This window comes from Panthera uncia, chromosome D2, assembly GCF_023721935.1.
Source record: "Panthera uncia isolate 11264 chromosome D2, Puncia_PCG_1.0, whole genome shotgun sequence".
Taxonomy (NCBI): domain Eukaryota; kingdom Metazoa; phylum Chordata; class Mammalia; order Carnivora; family Felidae; genus Panthera; species Panthera uncia.
In genome coordinates, this window is record NC_064818.1 from 23,080,533 (window position 1) to 23,098,508 (window position 17,976).

General features: G+C 42.6%; 1 pseudogene; it reads left to right on the forward strand.

Annotated features, from left to right (window-relative positions):
• Nucleotides 1-17,192, forward strand: part of LOC125933112 (40S ribosomal protein SA-like) — a 41,107-nt pseudogene extending 23,915 nt beyond the window's left edge.
• The last annotated feature ends 784 nt before the right edge of the window (nt 17,193-17,976 follow it).

Consider the following 17,976-nt stretch of genomic DNA (forward strand, 5'->3'; position numbering starts at 1 on the left):
TAGCCTGGAGCCTGCTTCAGATTCTGTGTCTCTGTCTTTCTCTCTCTGCTCCTCCCCCACTTGCACTCTGTCTTTTCCTCTCTCTCTTTCTCTCTCAAAAATAAATAAATATCAAAAAAAAATTTAATGTGGTATGCTGCTTGAGTTTTAAACATTTTATTAATGACTCAGGGTCACAATTTTGAACAGTGTTTAAAGTTTTGTGCCATAAAACAGAACACCCCAAGGAGTCACTGAAGTAGACAGAAGTCTCTGTATTCTCTATGACCTCAGACTCCTGCAATTTCCTGGTTCTGGGGCTGATTTTCGGTTTTAATCTCTTCTTTTGACATTGGACTCCCAGCTCTCATTTCCTATTGCAGACAGTTGTCTGTCATTCACAGTGTGCTCTCTGCTTTTAACAGCTCACACACCAAATAACCATATTTGTATTACTATGGACTAATGATGTGTGGAGTTGAGCCTGGGTGTGCAAGTCAGAATAATGTCCCTCCCCAAAGATGTTTATGTCTGAATCCCTAGAATCCTTGGATGTGTTATGTTACATGGGAAGGGGAATTCAGCTGACATTGAGATATGGAGATCATTCTGGACTATGAGTTGGTCCCAATATAATCACAAAATTCTTTGTGAGTGAAAGAGAGAAGCAGGAGTGTTGGAGTGATTGGATATGAGGAAGACTCAACCAACCATTGCTGCCTTTGAAGATGGAAGGTGGCTGTAAACTAAGGAATCCAGGCAGCTGGAAGCTAGAAGCTGGAAAAGCAAAGCAAATGGAGTCTCCCCATGAGCCCCCACAAAGGAATATAGCCCTCCTGACACCTTGATCTTAGCCTAGTGAGACCCATTTCAAACTTCTTATCTCCAAAATTGTAAGACAATACATTTACACTGTTTTAAACTACTAAGTCGGGGCGGGGGGGGGGATTTGTTACAGCAGCAACAGGCAGCTAACACACTGAGCCTACAAGTCTACATGGGCTTGAGCTCATGGCCTCAATGACTGCTATTTTGGTTGCTCTGAGGTTTTATTTCCCCCACTCCCCTTCCCAATTATTTCTATGGTTTCTGGAAATCTAGCCTACATCTAGATCAGAGACTAAGTGGGGCATTATTATTTTACAGGAATTGGCTTTGACAAATTTTCAAACACTGGGTCAAAGGATGAAGTAGCTAGAGAGACAAACTTTAACAGGGTTTTCAGACAAATCACAAGGTGGACCTTCTGCCCAATTTGGAAGAAAGAATACCCAAGAAAAGGTCATGACCCCTGGGCTGGGTGAGAGCGTCACCATTTAATCAATGCCTGTACTGGGTCAGATAACCATCACTGTCTGTAGATAAATTCCCCTATGTCTAAAAGACTGGGTAGTTCAAGGGTGTGAGACACAAGGAATCCACTCATCAGAAAGTCTCTGGGGAGTAGATTGGGAATTAAATGGATTTTGTGCCACCAAGAACCTTGGATCCAGACCAAGTGGTAGAGCATGAAGTAGCCCAATAAAAACTCAGGTAGTCCTCAAGAACAGTACACAAGTAAGAATAAGGGAGAATCAGGCAAGTTGGGGTCAGCACTGGGAAGAAGGAATCCGCCTCTAAAATACATCAGATAATTTGTCCAGTGAACTAAGTGGAACCTGCACGTAGGTAATTTACTGTAATGGACGTTGAAGAGGAATCTGAAGAGTGAGTGTTCTTCATCCCTGTATCCCTAATGTCTACCACGGTGTCCTACATATCATAAGTGCTCAATAAATTCTTGTTATGAGAATGAACAAATGAATGATTAGTAACTCTGTCATCTTTAAATCCCATCCTGTGTCTAGTAATATAAATCTACTACTACTCCTTGATAAAAGTTTCTAGACTTAACATTAAAGACTCATTCATGCAGGCTTAGTTCAAGCTGACTTGGGAAGCCAAAAGAACAGTGAGGAAGTATTTTATTAATATATTAGAATTCTTTTTTTTTCTCCCAAGGGAGAAAAAAATACTGGCTTCCTCTAAGTTTTTCTTTTTTTAGAAAAAAAAAAAAACCAAAATGGTTCAAGATAAAGATAGAAAAATAATGATAGCTTAATGTCATAACTTCATAAGTAGTTTTAATAACCGAATGCATGTATGGCCTTTAGAGAGCAGTGTCTGTTATCAATGCGCTCCATAGATGCTGGCTATCAATATGATCCTTCAACATTTTTACATGTTCTTCAATGATTAAAAAATAATACCCAGAGAAATAATAACTTAAAATCATATTTTATAACAAGACCAAAGAATATATGGGTTTGTTATTTTATGAGAAACGAAAGTAGCTAATGGATGATGACAAGACAATCTTTACATATATAGACTAGCATATGTGACATGCAGTGAGTAAAATGAAAGCACAGATTTAAATATATTTTCTTGGCTGTGTTCACTACCTAAAGGATCACATAGTGAACCCCCTGCTAAAGTAAAGAATACTTCTTCAAGGTTTTATCACTATTATAATTTTTTAATACATTGATTTTTACACAGAGGGTCTCATTCAAATAGGGGACCCTAGGATAAATGAGGCAAATAAAGGGTTTCACTCCATGAGCAAAAAGATGAAAGGTAACAAAGAGATCAGATACACTGGGCAATGTCAATTAAGTCACCTCCTTAAGCAAATAAAATTCACTTTCAAAGTACTTGGCTGTGGCACATAAAGAGTCATAGGGAATTGACAATCACCCTCAACCCAAATGTAAGAGAAGATCACCTCGTCTGAAAAACAAAATAAAATAAAAAACATAAACAATTTAAAAAACAAACAAACTTCCCCTCTAATTAGGAACCTTGACTCCACGTTTGCTGTTATGGATGAAGGGAGAGGTCATGTGCACTTGCTGTCATCAAGGAAGCAATAGGATGGGTAGTGGGTCTGAGGTTGCCAGTGTAGACTAACTAAATGATCAACATTTAATATGAATGACTGTGTAGCTTTTGCCTTTCTTGATTATCAAAGAAAGATGGTAAATGTACAACTTCGAGACCACTATATTAGTTATTCCAGCACTTTCTTCCTGCCCTGATATGCTGATAATCTGAGCACTTGTTCCTTTTTTTTTAATGTTTATTTATATTTGAGACAGAGAGAGAGAGAAAGACAGAGAGATAGTGGGGGAGGGGCAGAGAGAGGGCAGACACAGAATCTGAAGCAGGTTCCAGGCTCGGAGCTGTCAGCAAAGAGCCCGATACAGGACATGAACTCACAAACTGTGAGATCATGACGTGAGCTGAAGTCAGACGCTTAACAAACTGAGCCACCCAGATGGCCCAAGATAATTTTAAAATTCTTGTTTTATTTTTGTCTACTTGATTTTTTTTTAAGTTTATTTATTTTGAGGGGAGGGGTAGAGAGACAGAGAGAGAGAGAGAGAGAGAGAGAATCCCAAGCAGTCTCTGCACTGTAAGCACAGAGCCCAAATATGCGGGACTTGAACCCACAAACCGTGAGATCATGACCTGAGCCAAAGTCGGATGCTTAACTGAGCCACTCAGATGCCCCCTGAGCCCTTTTTCTTGATGGAAACGCAGTGTTAGGCCTAAGTGAGGCCCAAGTTGATTTTACTACTGATTGATGTGAGTACAATTTTCCAGCTCACATTTGTGGAAACCTACCAAGAAGACAGTAGGTCCTTCTGTTTCTCAAAAAAATACTGCTAAGCCTTTGGAAATGAAGTTGCTAATCACTGGCAGTTAGTGTGGGCTCACTGATAAAGAGTTATGCCATTGTACTTTGTTGTGGATGGGGCTTCTCATGTGTGGAGTAAACGGAGCAGCATAGACATTGTATTACTTGATTTCAGCAAAGTGTTTGACGAGGTTTCTCTCATAACATCCTTATAAAAGCTGTGGACTGTAGGATAGTACAGCTGATAGAATGTTCCTACAGTAGCCAAAGAACTCTGACTGATGGGCTGGCCAGGAGGAAGTCTTTCTTCTTAGTGCTTCAAGGCAACTAGACCTTGGCCTGTCCCAGGACTCGTATCAAAGTTGTTGGATGAAGCCTGGGTTAGATTACCCAGGAGGCCAACATCCATTTGGAAGATTTGTAATTCATGAGTCTGGTGGCAGCTGGGAAAAGGAAATAGATCTCTGAGGTGCATTTGTTTGGGCCCTAGGAAGATATCATCCAAACCTGGCTATACATCAGAAATACTTGAAGCCATGTTGAAAAATACAGACACTCAGGCCTTTCCCCAAACCCACTTAACTAGGACTCCAAGGGGTAAAGTCCTGGCTTTTTTTTTTAATTGCCCAGGTGATCCACGATCAGCCCAGCATCCCATCATTAAAACCATTGCATTGGTTGGATTTAGTCAAGAAGCTTTTCCAAGGTCATAATAGACCTGGTAATCTAAAGATATTCATGGGCTTTCAGACTATGAGGAAACGCTTGCCTACACTGTGGCTCAATCCAACCTTGACCTTTCCTCATGGGGACTGAGGAGGGCAGGTGAGAAGAGGAACCCAGTGCTTGACAAAGAGAACACTGGCTTTGATGTCAGCCACATTTGAAGTCAAGCCTGGCTTCTATGACCTATGAGCTATCAACCATGCAAGGGGGAGTCTGGCATACATAAGTGGTCAACTGATGCCAGCTATTACTATTAAGACACTGTTCAGCAAACTGTCCAGTTCTGTGGATCTTGAGTCTACAGTTTTACCAGAACATGTCTTTCATGCAGTTCTGCCCAGAGAAGGAAAGAAGCCATCATCTACTAACCATCCACTTTGTGCTGCAGCTAGGTCCCTCACAGATCTAATCTCATTTCCTTTGTCACCCAAACCCTGGTTTTTGCACATGAGGAATCTGAGAGGTTAAATGACTTCCCCCAAGTCACTCAGTTAGAAAGGGACAGATAGACATCAAGAATTTGGCTAATAAACTTGCACTGAGGATTCCCCCTGGCACTTTTAAAATGGTTAATATAAGGAGTGGAGAAAGCTTTGCCCTTTAAAAAATCTAAAGAGAGACATTTTGAAACTGCGAGGGAGGGGGGAGGTCACACCACCTACACTCCCCATCACCTGAACAGTCAGCGCTTAGCCAGAGGAAAAGCCCTACAAATAGACAGTCATCGCTCTCTCTCTTTCTCTTCACACACACACACACAAACACACACACACACACACCTGGCCACCTTATTTAAAAGTATAACACCTCCCCAATTACAGTCTTATTCCTTTCCCCTGTTTTATTTTTCTTCTTACCACTTAATCATTATCTAACACACTATCATTTGGGTTATTTATCTTGTTTATCATGACTCATCCCCACTAGAATGTTAGCCCCTTGAGGGAAAGAATCTGTGTCCGTTTTCTTCATTTCAATATACACATTGCCTACAACAGTGTGAACATTGACATCCAATAAATATGTGTGGCATGGATAGAAAAAAATCTAGAAGTGTATCAATCATAAATGTTGAAAGTATTTATAATCACTTTAAACAGCTACATGTTCTGGTTTTCCTATTATGTATTATATGTATTATTTGTATTATATATGTACATTATTTCTATTATGTATTATAATATTATGTATTATTTCTATTATGTATTATCTATTATGAAATACTATTTGTATTTCTAATATGTATTATATTATGCATATCCTAAGACTTTTTAAAAATGTAACCTCAGTGGTCCAGGTTATTGGACCTGTTCTAAAGCTGCAGTGAGAGGGAAAATAGGACTGGAGGGCGAACATGCTGGAACCTGCTTTCCACCTGTGTTCACTCTGCTCTGGGCCCTGCTGTATTATCCTCTTTGAACTGAATCACCAGGCTCCCTTGACCTTTGGCTTCCATTTGGGAAAAGGATAAGGTTGGGCTATTTGTGTCCCCCACGCTCAGGCTGCTGCCCACAAGCTGGGTCCCTCTACCCAAAGCCAGTGCCTGTCGAGCGACTTCTGGGTGCCCCTCCTCCCTCGGCTTCTGGAACTGCTCCTTCCCTTGCCTCCTAAAGCCTGTGAGTGTAACAGCTCTCCATCTTTGTGTGACCTGGGGTGCTCCACTTCCTCTGATGGTCTTCTTAACTCCATCCATACTTTTTAAATAGTCCCTTTGTTAACCTTTCTTCAATTACCTGATTGAGTATGCGGCCAATTTCTCGCTGGATTTTTGCCTGAGTGCAAAATGGGCTTACAGTCGGGAGGGCCGAGTTCTTTTTTATTTTATTTTTTATTTTTTTAAATTTTTTTATTATATGAAATTTATTGTCAAATTGGTTTCCATACAACACCCAGTGCTCATCCCAAAAGATGCCCTCTTCAATGCCCATCACCTACCCTGCCCTCCCTCTCACCCCCCCATCAACCCTCAGTTTGTTCTCAGGTTTTAAGAGTCTCTTATGCTTTGGCTCTCTCCCACTCTAACCTCTTTTTTTTTTCCTTCCCCTCCCCCATGGGTTTCTGTTAAGTTTCTCAGGATCCACATAAGAGTGAAAACATATGGTATCTGTCTTTCTCTGTATGGCTTATTTCACTTAGCATCACACTCTCCAGTTCCATCCACGTTGCTACAAAGGGCCATATTTCATTCTTTCTCATTGCCACGTAGTACTCCATTGTGTATATAAACCACAATTTCTTTATCCATTCATCAGTTGATGGACATTTAGGCTTTTTCATAATTTGGCTATTGTTGAAAGTGCTGCTATAAACATTGGGGTACAAGTGCCCCTATGCATCAGTATTCCTGTATCCCTTCGGTAAATTCCTAGCAGTGCTACTACTGGGTCATAGGGTAGGTCTATTTTTAATTTTTTGAGAAACCTCCACACTGTTTTCCAGAGTGGCTGCACCAGTTTGCATTCCCACCAACAGTGCAAGAGGGTTCCCGTTTCTCCACATCCTGGGAGAGCCGAGTTCCAATGCCCAGTCTCATCACTGGCTTGCTCAAGGCCAAAGTCTCAAGCTTCTTTGGGCTCAAACCATCTGAAAACTAAGAAGATTGGGCAAGATGACCTCTAATATTCTGTGATTTCAAGAAACCCTTTGCTCAGAGAACAAAGTAGTTACTTCTCCATTAGCTCGAAAATGTTAACTTGATCCAGATTCTGTAAAGGGCCCAGTTTTCTAGGAACTGATCGACAAATTTTGTAGCCATTCCTGTGACAATGAAGCTGAGCTTGGCCATAACACAGCCTCACCTCACCTACAGATCAGTAATTTCCAGTAAAACTGGGGTTATCATGCAAGTAATGCATATTTACAAGAGAAAAATCAGAATTTGTAGCTATTAGCAAGATAATTACTTTTGACATTTATAATTGATAACTTTCTAGATTCTTTTTCCTTTTTTTCATCTTTTAAAAATGTTTATTTATTTATTTTTGAGGGAGGGAAGGAGAGAGAATCCCAAGCAGTCTCGGTGCTGTCCATGCAGAGCCCCACACAGGGCTGGATCTCACCAACCACGCAATCATGACCTGAGCTGAAATCTAGCAGCGGATGCTTAGCCGACTGAGCCGCCCAGGCGCCCCGAGATTCTTTCTTGTTCACACATTCATTTCACAAACATTTGAGTGCCAGTGTAATCCTGGCTCTTCTAGGTATGTGGATGTAGGAATAGTGTTGCATTATCGGGAAGTACTTGTCTCGCTAAACCAGGACTCTGGACGCCACTTTAATTCTCTGCTTTGGCCAAGGATAATACTTGAATTATGTAACCACTGCTCTTTGAGCAGTGTGTACACAGGACATCTAAGTTCCTGGAAGAGTGAATTGTTTTGTCCTCGAGGACCAACCAAACCTTTCTGCCATTTGACTTGGCCACTGTGTCTCAGACACAGCTTCCAGCTTCTGGTGAGGAGGCTTTCTCTGTCGTCCACCCAAAAATGTCAACAATAAAAATAGGCAGGGAATAAAGGGTCCCTTCCAGGAAGTGGGAATTGTTTAGCCAGATAACAGTGGAGGTTTTGTAGTCCTGTCTTGGAAAGTCAGAGCAGATTCAAAGCAGTGCATTCCTTCATCTGGCGTCACTGGAAAAACGGATCTGCCCAGGCAGACACAGTGGTTGTCAGAGAGGCCACACATACAGTACAGGGCTGTCTGACTCTTGCCTTTGTCACATCTCTCTCCATCGTCACACCAGTGAAGGAAGTTTTTGTGTGGTTTTGAGAAATGCTGCACCAACATTATGCTCTGAGAAGCATTAATATGAGTAAGAAATGGATTCTTATATCTTACCGACACTCTATTTTGAGGAATATCAAAGATCTCCCTACTTCAGGGAGGGCAAAAAAGAGCCAGCATGGTCTCCCTAGGATGAAATCAGGAAGTATCATCACCTCATCTTTGACCACTCAAGGCTTCCTGAGAAGGCAAATACATGTGCTGTTGGAGAAGCATCTGTCACATGATAATGGTTTGTGAAACTTTGCATATTTTACTATTTTCTATTTAGCAAGATTTAACATTTATCAAATAATATTTTGAATTTATAAGGTACAAACAGAATGGGAGGGAAAAAGGAGAAAACTAAGGAGAAGGGGGTCCCAGAGCCCAGCGATTCAGACTGCATGGACCACAGGACACCAGACGCATCTGTAAAATGGGATAATAGTACCTTTCCCACAGGGTTGTTGTGTTAAATGAGTTAACGTATGTAAAATGCTTATAGTAGGCTCAAAAAGCTTTCCTGATCTGCCCCTACGAATTCCGTCTTCTTTCTGGTAATTAACTATGCTTGGGTACCCTTCCATATTTTACAAGATAGACTGATAGCATTTCACAGAACCTACTTTAGAGACATCTGAAAATTGTAAATAAACTTGACACTGAAATTAGCTTCTGTCAGCAATCGTTCCCCACTCAGACATTCCTCCAGTGCCAAATACTGTACCTGTGCAAAGAGAAAAATGAAGTAACATGGACCAACAGCCAATCTGGTGACTGAAAAGGCAATTTAGGTTCTTACTTCCATTTACCCAACAAATATTTATTTGATGCCTGCCATGTTCCAAGCCATGGCAGAAACCCTAGGATGAATCAAACATTTATGTTTTTTTAAAAGAAGTTTCTGTCAGAGGGTGGGGAAAGATCTGATAGAGGTTATCAAGACAGGCAGAAAGTGACATGGGCCACAGAGAAGCACAGCTCGGGTGCTGTGGATCTTCAGTGAGACTGGCTTCTGCTGGGGGCTGAAGAAAAGAGAGTATGATTCAGACAAATGCAGGTCTGATGCTTGCTGTGGGCAGTGATTCAACTCGTCTTAAGACATTTACCTTAAGTGTGAGGATTTGGTCTATGTCCAGGGGGGTTTTGTTCTGCCAGGATCGTAATGCAGGTCACATTTGTCAGGCCTTCTGCCTTCATATCAGCAGTGCCCCCACCCCCCACCATAACTCTCCTACCCACTGCAGCAATGCATCCAGACCTGGACCTTGACCTGCTCCTTAATATTCTCATATTGATCAAAAAGGCCCCTCTATATGTTTCTTGTTCTTCAGGGCCCCTAGATAGCAGTGGGCCAGTCCTCAGAGGAAAGCTTACCAGCACCATGGGCACCATATATGTGACACAAGGGACCTCTGAAGCCGTGAATAGATTCTGTCTGTGTAAGACAGGCCCATGGCACTGTGGATACTTAATCAAGGTAGTAACCAGTCAATGGGTTTTGACCAGCTCAATCACAGCAAACCTCAACAACTAGCTGGGAAACTGCAAAGGTTAATGCAGCTTCAGTTTAGTTATCACATTGACATCTCTATGAATGGCATCAGCTAAAATTGTGCTAAGTGCAATCTGCTCACCAAAACTTGGAGACCCTGACCAAGAAAGCCACACAGCTCTAACAGCTAAACTTGTCAGACAAAAGAATGAATGTTTTCAGATAAAACATATCACAAAGAAATGATGACATTTGTTTCATGTTTTAAGCACGCTAATGGCAAAGACATACACATGTGGCTTTGCAGATGTCTTTCCCAGGTGCATCTGTATCTTTGTCAATATAACAACATCTTACCTTGGTATAACACTGTGAGATTTGGGTAACACATCATTCTTTTACAAGATGGTATTCTGGAAAGGTCAGTACTGTGCCAACCCACCCACAGCCTCTTCCGTGGGGATCCACCCTGCCCACATTTCCTACTAAAGGGGCAAGCCCAGACGGCCACATTAAGGACTCAGTGCCCCACCTCCTCTGCCCATAGATGACTGACTCTTGGCTAGGCACCTGGGCCAACTATACAGAATCCATAGCCCAGTCAGTGATTTACAGTCTGCACTAAAAGAGGAACTGGACCAATAAGATTCTCTCTTAAGGCCCTGAACTTGAAGCAAACATAGCCATTAATTGGTACTAGGGCCAGAAGTAGACATGTAGTGTGTTGCTTAGTCATAGAAATCAAAGATCCATGAGATCCTGCAGCTGAAACCCAGGAGCCTTTGTGAATCTAGAGTCACCTTTGAGCTCTGGGCTCTTTGATGCCAAGACTTAACATGGCTCCTGTTCTAGGATTTCCATGAAAGCTCCTTTATCTTTTAAAAATAATGTGACATACAGGCTCCTGGGCAGCTCAGTTGATTGAGCATCCAACTCTTGATTTTGGCTCACAGCGTGTTACCAGGGTCATGGGATCGAGCCCCATGTCAGGCTCTGAGCTGACAGTGTGGAACCTGCTTGGAATTCTCTCTCTCCTCCTCTCTCTCCCCCTCTCTCTCTGCCCCTTCCCTGCTCAAATTCTCTCCCTCTCTCTCTCAAAATAAATAAACAATTAAAAAATTTTAGGGGCACCTGGGTGGCTCAGTCAGTTAAGTGTCTAACTTAGGCTCAGGTCATCATCTCATAGTTCACAAGTTTGAGTCCCACATCTGGTTCTGTGCTGACAGCTCAGAGCCTGGAGCCTATTTAGGATTCTATGTCTCCTTCTCTCTCTGCCCCTTCTCTACTTGCTTTCTCTCTCTCTCTCTCTCTCAAAAATAAATAAACATTAAAAACAATTTTTTAGATACATAATGTGACATAATACAGTATGCTGAAAGCCTTTGTCTTAAGCTGGCTTGAATGGCTTACTATCCCTCACAAGAAAAAGAGCCAGACTGAAAACAATGAGAAATTAAAACTGGGTCCCAGCTGAACTCCTGGGCCATGAAGCCTTCTAGAGAAATCATGAGAAGAAAGACAAACTGGCATTGTCTTAGCCACTACTGGGAAGGCAATAGAAACCAAAAACAGAGAAAAGGGAACTGAAAACCTTTAAAGATGATTTGTGAATGTGTGTGTGTGTGTGTGTGTGTGTGAGCCCCCCTGTTGAGCACACAGTGACTTATAGAACCAACACCGTGAATGGGGAAGACACAACCTCCCCGAGTTCTCTCCCATGAGTGGGACCTAGCATTTGAACAACCAAACTTAAAATAGACAATGAATGACTGACTGCTTGTTATGAGATATGCTAGGTGCACAGGAATCACAAGTGATGGAAGTCAATTCACAAGAAAAACAAGGATAATATTTGAGGCAGCCTCAAAAGCAGGTGCTCAGTGTAGGGTGTGTCTACATGGCCCTGCTGTTTGTTTCCATTCAGCTTTGGAAACTAAGTGACACTGCTCTCTATCTAAAAATGTAAATGTATTGGGTCATGTAGACTGTGTCTAAATAAAACCCAGTTTCCAAGTATCTCTTCAATGGTAATATTTCATGGCCAAAGATATTTCGTAGCTTAGAGTTAAATCCAATTTGGCCACTATCTAAATATTCCAATTGATTTGGAAATTGAATGATTATCAAGCATGATCCATGAACACACTCTAGTAGTTTAAAAATGAAACACCTGTATTATATAAATTATGTCTTCTTGCCATGGGGAAGCAGTGGGTGATGTGGTTAAGTTATGGACTTTGGAGACAGATGGACCTGAATTCAAATCCACATTCAATGATTTTCTAGTCATGTGGCCTTGGGCAAATTTCCTCTGCAGTTTCTTTATTTCTCAAGTAAGGATGATGACAATAATAGTACACACCTTATAGGATGTTGTAAGACTTAAATGAATTAAGGTATGTTAAATGATTAAAGCAGCACCTGGCTCAGAGGAAATAATCTACAAATGTTTGCTACTATTATTTGTATTACTTTCATTAAACTCACAAAGTAAATCACTAAGTACATGCAAGAATTGTGCTGGTATACCCTTTTATAATTTTGTTTGAAACTCACAACACGAAGGTAGGAATTATCATCCCAATTTTACAGTTGCAGAAATGAGGCATAGAAAAAGTTAACTAATTTGTGAACGGTTGCCTGGTTTTTGAATGGCAGAGTTAGGATGCATTAATTCACTCGCTAATTCATGCAACACTTTTTTATTGAGCACTGGATACACAGTATTCTAGGTGCTGGGATACACATCCAAATAGACAAAAATCCTTGCTTCACAGAGTTTACTTTCAGCAGGGCGAGACAGTCCAAAAATGGGAGAAGTCAGTAAAATGTATGGTAGATGGTATAGTGGGGTGTGCTGAGAAAACTGAAACAAGGAATGGGAGAGGGAGTGTGTGTGTGTGTGTGTGTGTGTGTGTGTGTGTGTGTGTGTTGGTGTGTGTGTTGGTGTGGGGGGAGTGTTGGAGTTCAGAATGCAATTGTGGCTAGAATATGTAACTAAGGAAGGTCTTGCTGAGAAGGAGATGTTTGAGGAAAGGTTTGAGAGAGAACACAAGTCATATCAAGGGATATCTAGGGGAAAACTTTCCAGGCAAAACAAAGCATGTGCAAAGGCCCTGAGGCAGGAATGTGCCTGACATGTTCTGGGAAGAGCAAAAGGGCGAATGTGGTTGAAGCAGAGAAGATAAGAACAAGAGGAAATGAGGTCAGGGAGGGCTTGGTTGACACTGGTATTTGCTCCAGAGAATCCTGCCCCATGCTCATGTTAACTGAGGTTCTGCCTCCACAAACACACCTTAAGAAGTCACTGATGGAAGAGTCTCCCCCTTGGAAAGGCCATATCACCTCCCATCTTCTCCACTCGGTAGAGAGGAAACCCCAAGCTTGGCGTTGGCAGTCAGGAAGTTCATCGGAACTGGAAACCACCTAGGCAGCACCCCCCGCCTAGCCAACTGGAAGCAACCATGACGGTGGTGCTCAGAGCCCTTGCAGAGATGTGCTGTGGTCTCTCTGAGCTCATCACGTCACCTTCCTATGCAAGAGTTTCAATTCAAGGTCATTTTTGGTTCCTTTTCAGTAGCAGACTCAGAACCAGATCTATTCAAGTGTAGGAACAGTGCAGACACATTAATAGCCAGACCCTAGTGGGAGTTGTATTTTCCATTTCCTCCTCCCTCATATTTATTTGTTTCTTTATCTCCTCTATGTGGTAAAGTTGACCTTGTGTGATATTTTCAGATGAAGTTTAAAAAAGGTAGGGTGGAGAATGGAGGGTGTCACCTTGTACTGGAACCCCTGTGGGCTCTAGAGTTTGACTGCCTAGGTTCAAATTCCCATTCCACCACTTAGAATTGGGGGTGATGGTAACATCTGCTTCTAGTAGGCTTCTAGTGAGCATGGAATGAAATCATTTAATGTTATTTTAGAATTTAGCCAAAACTGGGGGCTGCCTCCTGTTCCTGGGGTGCTTTTCACTGCAATGAGAAGGATGTTGCAGGAGCCAGGTGTCCAAATGACGTGGTTGTCTCTGAGTTTCCACTTTGAGCATGATTCAGATATTTCCTATATGCTTCCACCTCTCTACTGAACATTTTATTCTTCCCCTGCTGGGTGATCCTAGCTCCCCTCCCCAAGCTGATGAGCCTTTTGAGTTCTTAGAAGGAGCTATGGGGAGGTCTCAGCCCTGTCTGTGGTTTAGGGAAGCAATAGGTCCACTGCCTCCAATGAGGAAGGTACTCCAACTACACGTGTCACCTCTCCTGGAACAGACTCTGAGTTTTTCTTACCTCTTTAAGGGCATTGAAGGATGCTTGCAAACTCTCTGGAAGAAGTATGAAACATGAAGCAAGCACCCTTTCTGGATAAGGAAACTTTTAGTGAAAGAATCTACAGGCGTTGCATTTTTTCCTCCTTTGGTGTAATGTATCTTTTGGGAAAAGGGCACGCAGAATTTGGTGAATGTTGTTCAATAGTCACAGCTTATTACCCTATGTGCTTCTGTTGATAGGGGAAAAAAATCACTACAAGGTTATGTCAGAAAGTCTCCCCTGACTAGGATATAGCAAACAGTCAATTTTCCTGCCAACTGTAGTATCAGTCAGCAAATCAAGGGCGGATTAGTAAGTAACAGCTACAGCATTTTACAGGAACTGCCAAAAACTATTGCCTTAGGATCACTGTATTTGAAAAACAGTGTCCTGGAAATGTTTCTGTGGGTCACTGATTTAAACAAAGAGTGGATTCTTATTAGCTGAGAGGTCCATTTCTGAGATGACTTAGGCTGCCTAGGCTTCAACTGGCAGAACCCCCTTCAGATTATGATGTTATGTTGCTTAGGCCTATCACATAGGGTCAGTGTCAAATAGTAAAATGACTTTGACACAAACCCTGGAAATGCCCTTACAGCCACAGAAAGGATTCCTCGCAGGCAAGAAGCCTAGTGCACCCATGGCTTATCTCAGTTGTAAGTTCAGATTGAGATGTGCCAGGATTTTTTGAAGGACATAAGACATAAGAACATAGGACAAAAGAACCTCGTTTCAAGACAAAGATCCACCAATTCCACTCCTCATTCTATCCCCAGCAACAGGCTCACCAAAACATGTGTGCAAGAATGTCCAAAGCAGCTTCACTCATGACAGCCCAAAGATGCAAACGGCGGAATGTCTGGCAATAGTAAAATGGATTAATTGTGGTGTATATGCTCAACAAAATAATACTCACTAATTAAGCAAAAGCAGAGTGAAACAAGGAAGTATCACTATACACAGCAACTTGAGAGGATCTCAAAACATACTGAGGAAAAGAAGCCAGAAACAAGAAACATATACACCATATGATCCCATGTACATGAGGGTGTGAAGTAGACAAGGATAGCCTAGAGAGCTGGAAATCAGCGGATGTCAGCTCACCAGGCCAGGGAGAGCAGGGAGGGTGTTAGGGAACCAGAAGGGTACAAAGGAACCTACTGGATTCTGGGATGATCTTGACTGGGGTGCTGGTTCCATGGATGTATACGAACGAAAAACTCACCATCTATGCATTTAATATTTATGCAGTTTACTCTGTGTTAAGTTATATGTCTCAGTTTTAAAAAGAAAACTAAGGAAACAAAAAATTAAATATAGAGATAAACAGGATCTCAGTTTTCTGGGTGGCTTTTCTAAGATTCTGGGATTTGCAAACCTAAGAACTATGACCCATCTGTGAGGAGAAAAAATGCAAATTCCACCTTTTTCTGCGCTGCCCAGAGAGGGGCCCACAGGGCACAGTTCTGCATTCCCATTGTAACTTAAAGGGAACATTCATAGTGTCCAGAGCCCTTGATATCCTGCAAGCAGAGGAGGAACCCACAGCAGGAACCCACTCAGAGGCACCAACCTTGACTTTCAAATGGAACAGTACATCTGCAGAAGGAAAAGTGATGGCATCTACACCATAAATCTGAAGAGAGCCTGGGAGAAGCTTCTGCTGACAGCTCGTGCCATTGTTGCCATTGAAATCCCAGGTAGTGAGAGCGTCATATATTCCAGGAATACCCGCCCGTGGGCTGTGCTGAAGTTTGCTGCTGCCACCAGAACCACTCCTATCGTGGGCCGCTTCACTCCTGGAACCTTCACTAACCAGATGCAGGCAGCCTCCCCAGTGTCTTCTGATGGTTACTGATCCCAGTGTTGACCACCAGCCTCTCTCAGGGGCGTCTTCTGTTAACCTACCTACCACCGCTCTGGGTAACACAGACTCTCCTCTGCACTGTGTGGACATTGTCATTCCTTGCAACAGCAAGAAAGCTCACTCAGTGGGTCGGACGTGGCGGATGCTGGCCCAGAAAGTTCTGCACACACATGGCACCATCTCCCATGAACACCCACGGGAGGTCTGTCTGATCTGTACTTCTACAGAGAGCCTGAAGAGACTGAAAAGGAAGATCAGGCTACTACTAAAAGGCTGTGACCTGGGGCGCCTGGGTGGCTCAGTGGGTTAAGCATCCAACTCTTGATTTCAGCTCAGGTCACCATCTCATGGTTCGTGAGTTTGAGCCCCACGTCCGGCTTCACATCGCACTGACAGCTCAGAGCCTGCTTAGAATTCTCTCTCTCTCCTTCTTTCTCTGCCCCACCCCCTTCTCTCTCTCTCTCTCTCTCTCTCTCTCTCTCTCTCTCTCGGAATAAATAAATAAACTTAAAAAAAAAAAAAGGCTGTGACCAAAGAGGAATTTCCAGATGAATGGGCCGTTCCAGCTCCTCAGTTCACGTCTGAAGGCGGGCAGGTCCACTCTGTACCTACTTGGCAGTTTCCTATTGAAGACTCAGGTGCTCAGCCCCCCAGCTCCCACTGCTCAGGCCACCAGATGGATAGGAACAACCATTGAGTGGTGTTCAGTGGCTCTTCCACAAAGGCAAGCAAAATGGAAATAAGGTAGAAAGAAAATAAACAGTTTCTAAAAGTTGAAAAAAATGTGAATTCCATACAGTTAGATTTATCCCAGGATTATGATGTGGAATATTTACTCACCATTAACCAGCATTATGGAAACTTGTGTGTGTCCGGCAATGGGCTGGCTGCTGGCAATACAACAGGGAACAAGACTGTTGTGTTTCAGAAAGCAACTATTCACGTAATCCCATGATTCTGAAATGTGACACAGGCTCTAAGGAGAAAAGCAAAGAAGAGATCTTCCTTAAGAAAGAATAAGAGGTGGGCCTAGGAGAACAGTGTTCCTGAGAAAATCACATATGAACAAAGATATGAAGGCTGTCAGAAGAATGAAGGAGAGAGGAAGGGAAGGAGGAAAGGGGCAGGGGGAGTAGGGGAGACAGAAGCATGGGCAAGGCTTTGCGCTCATTGATCCCGGATTCTGGGAGATTTCTGGTGGCTAACCTATAATGAGTGAGGGGGGAGAAGAAGGAAATGAAGCTGAGGGGAGGAGGGGTAGACTGGGACCAGGACGATCAGATGCCAAGAATAATACAAAGAGTTAACGTGTTCTCAGGGTTTTAAGTAAGATCTAATTTGCATTTTCAAAAAGTTTCCAAAGTTTCCAAGAAGAGAACAAACTCAAAAGAAATAAGAATAAAACCAAAAGAACCAGGTAAGTCTATTGAAGTAATCCAGGACAGAGAGGATGACCTTGAATTAGGATAGTGGCAATGGAAGTAGAGAAAAGCAGATGGAAACAATCCAGTTTTTTGAAATAATCTATTCATCTCTTCTTCTGGTGACCTTTCTCTCTTCTAAAACTCTCTCTCTCATCTCTGTCTCTGTCCCTGTCTCTCCCTCCCCTCCTACCCCATTGAAACACATGGACACACATTCTTAGCAAAACCTCACGCACTCCCCTGCTAGGTCCCAGCTGTGACGAGAACACAGCAATGGTGGCACACACCCAGCACCCTACCAAAAATTCTAGTGCACTACTCAGTTCACGGAAAGGGAATCCGTAGTAAATGCTAACATTCACTCAACATCACCTGTGTGCCAGGCATTGTGCCAGTTCCTTTTCACATTTGTTAGCTTCTATACTATGAGGGACTTGTATGCCTGTGTCCCCTGAAATTCATATGTTGAAATCCAAACCCCCATTGTGATGATATCAGGAGGTGGGGTCTCTGGGGGGATAGGAGGTGATGTGAAATAGAGCCCTCATGAATGAGATTAGTGTCCTATAAAAGGGCCCTTGGAGAGGTTCTTTGCCCCCTCCACCACATGAGGACACAGCGAGATGATGATCTTTGAACAAGGAAGCAGGACCTCACCAGACACAGAACCTGTCTGGATCTTGATCTTGGACTTCCCAGCCTCCAGAATGTGAGAATAAATCTCTGTTGTT